The sequence below is a fragment of the Bolinopsis microptera genome, chromosome 8, assembly GCF_026151205.1.
Source record: "Bolinopsis microptera isolate Bmic1 chromosome 8, MBARI_Bmic_1.0, whole genome shotgun sequence".
NCBI lineage: Eukaryota > Metazoa > Ctenophora > Tentaculata > Lobata > Bolinopsidae > Bolinopsis > Bolinopsis microptera.
The window spans coordinates 17,108,144-17,111,816 of NC_087079.1; positions in this window are offsets into that span (position 1 = coordinate 17,108,144).

The following is a 3,673-nucleotide window of genomic DNA, read 5'->3' on the forward strand; positions in this document are numbered from 1 at the left end:
CTGTAGTTTTCTGTTCGGTTTCTATTAAAGCTTGGTATCCTTTTTCCTGGAGCACATTCTTTGTTCCCTACACTTGCTTTGGTCCCTTCGTTCTGTTTAGGAGTGTCGTTAAGAGTTTCAGTCACTTCCTGTGTTTCCGAGTCGGTTTTCCATTTAGATTGGTTGTCTTTTTTCCTGGATGCTCATCTGTGAATTCCCTACACTCTGGTTTTGGTCCCATATAGTTCTGTGTTAGTTCCTGTTAGTTTCGGATTAGAGTGTCGTTAAGAGTTGTAGTCCTTTCCTGTAGTTCCGTTAGAGTTTCGTTTAGAGTAGTCACTTCCTGTAGTTTCCGTTCGGTTCTATTAAGCTTGGTTCATTTTTTCTTGGCAGCACTATCTTTTGATTCCCCTACACTCTGCTTTTGTCCCATTCAGTTCTGTTAAAGTGTCGTTTAGAGTTTCAGTCACTTCTGTAGTTTCCGTTCGGTTCATATTAAGCTTGGTTTCTTTTTCTGGAGCACAATTCTTTTGATTTCCTACACTATGCCTTGTCCCATTCAGTTTGTTAGAGTGTCGTTTAGTGTTTCAGGTCACTTCCTGTAGTTTCCGTTCGGTTCTATTAAGCTGGTTTCTTTTTCCTGGGAGCCAATCTTTGTTTCCATTACACTCTGCATTCGGTCCCGATTGGCAGTATCGAGATAGGCACGATCACGGTCCGCGGCCACGGGTCCGCGGCCTGTTACAGATCTATTACTGTATAATATCAGTATCCCCTGAATCAAGCACACAGGGTGAATAGGTTGATTGGTTACCAGATCTATGAATAGTATGTCTTGGTATCTTGGATCAATTAGTTACGGACTAGCATAAGTTAATTGTAGCGTGTAAATTACTGGATCAAACTATTGATTACGATTCTAATGTGGTCTCTGGTTATAATTAGTTACGAATAATATTGATTTACTGATATCTGGGATATTATCCGGTTTGGAAGAGGACATGGACAAGTGAAACAGGATAGTTAGGTAGTAAGGGCAAATTTTTCGGCGTCAACCCCCCCCCCACCATCTTCAGGCTTAAAATTGTTATAAATGTTAGTATATAAATAATGCTTATATACTAGTTAAAATGCTAAATTAAATTACACTACACTGAATACGGTTACATCAAATGGTATTGTCATTACATTGGGAAAATAGTGATGTACACACGGTATACCACTCTGTCACAAGTACATAATTTTCCTACTGAACAGCAGGTTCGGGTGCTAATTTGTTTTAAATTGTGTCTTTGATATGTTGTAAAAGAAATCCATTAAGCTTACTCGCACTCTTCTTTGTTATTGATACTAGGTTTAATATAAAATTAATGGTAAGTAAAAGCTTTCTGTCACCTTTACGTTTATGGTGCTATATAAGTTAATTTCTAACAATATCGAAGGAAATATCTGGTCTCTATGTTATAGTTGAAAACTCAGAAAATTAGCAGCCAAGCATTTATCAGGATAGGTTAAAGACCTCTGTTGACTGCTCTTCGATGCTCTGAAAATCTATCGTGTGATTGTTCTATCGTTTCCCCTCCATATATAGCTTTGACATTAATTTACCAACCGTAACTTTGTATATGACACATTTTGGTTTGCAGTCGTGATTTGTTGTGATGAGGGACATATTGATACAGTTTGGTATGGTTTGCAGTGTGTTTGTCGGTGTAGGTCGTGATGAACATAAGATCTCTGAGAGTTTCTTACCTGGTGTGAATATGAATTTGTTGCAATATGGAGAGAATTGTTGAATGTGTGTATGTACTATCACACAATTAAGTCATACAATGTCAATATTACCTAACTCACGATACCTATTTTATACCTAACGTCTACACACCTATTGGGAATCCAGTGTGCGGCTCATGGAAGTGGGGTGGACTGTTTTGAGATGGAGAGGTCCGAGGCGGTTTAACCGTTCTTATTGATGAGTGGGTACTCTTCCATACAGCTGCAGACTGGATATCCTCAATTTGACAACGCTGCAGAGCGGCGAATACATGGGGACCTTCATTGAAGTCTTTTAATAGTAACTAGTGGTTTTGACTGAATATGGTTCGGGTTGGTTCAGAATGAGCAGATCTGGTCTTATCTAGTTTCAACCAAATAGGTGTAATAAGAGGTGTAACTGAAGTTATGAATCTCCAGTCTTCTTTTCTTCGGAGCGAGTCATTCCTTACTGGAACAAACTCCCTTCAAGTTTCAAGAACTGCTCGTCAGTTTTAAAGCTTTAAAGTTAGATGGAAGGATTTAAGAAAGAAATGAGTTTCTAAATCAGTGTAAATGATTTTTTATTGTTGGAATGGTTCGAATGAAGTTTTAGGGAAAAATTGAAGGACCCAGTTATTTATGCAATAGGAGACACATAATGAATTTCTTAGGTTTCATACTTTTGTGGCAAAAGAAGCGTTTCATAAATCTTTATTCCACTGGGAATTATTATTGAATTAATTATTTATAGATAATGTATTAGATTTTATTAATAATAAAATTTAATTTGAGAAATTATTAATGTTGATGGAAAATATATTTATTTAAATTATTTTTTTATTTAGTGCAATGATATTTTGTAGACACTTGTGATGATGTTATGTATAATCTTTCTTACTTACTTAATTACCTACTATGGATAGTAGGTATGTAATGATCCTCATGCATTTTATTTACTATAAAATGCATTGCGTAGGTGTTAGCGATTGGTGATATTTTAGAAGGTAGACATTTTTATACGTACATCTTTTACTCCTCCTAACCTACCATGTAGACAGTTTATTGATATCAGTAGGTAATATCACTAGACCGTACAAGCGGTAGATGTAAGAGTGACCTAGTAAACGCGATAGATATCATCAAAAAGCATCCTTTATGTCTCTTCTTCGCATTATTTCTCCATATGTCGGCGGTTGTGATAAAAAACTTAATTTTGGACTTATTTCCAGAGGTGTAAGCTTAAAAAGTATGACAGGACCCCTGCTATGAGATTTTTATCAGGTATTATAATCTATTTGATGAGCACCGAAATATTGATCCTATAAGTCGTCCTTTTTACAGTTACTAGTAATTATTAGGACGGGTCGTAACTTCAAGTTCAAAAGGAACGCGCGTCTGATGTTTATCTGGTACATTGTTGTCGTACCGACATTTCTGTTCGCTCTAAAAGTAATGTTGGTAGGGTTTTAAGACCTCATAAAGTCATAAGAACAGTGACAGTTGATTAGTTGGTGTTTTTATTAAATTAAGTGTTAGATTTCTCAAATGATAATGTTAACAGTTGAACACAGCTTATATCAAAAGTTTCTTAGTCATTTTATGTTAAATCGTAATTTCATAATAATATGTTTACGTCATATTAAGTTCAGTACAGTTGAAAACAGTCACATGGAATCAATATTAGTTGATAGTTAATAGTTATCAGCTGTAACAGTATATTAGTAATGTTAATAATACAGATAAATGTTGATTACAGATGAATTACAGACGATTACAGGGCCCAATGACAAAGGTTACAGTGTACAATGCCAGCTTAATTAAAAATTCAAATAGTAGATAAAACAGTAGTTGTTGTTCAGTCCTTCCTCGCAATTTTCGTGGTCCTCTTGTTCCTTCGTGGTGTTGTTTGAAATGCTTTCACCAGTCCCACTGTAACGTT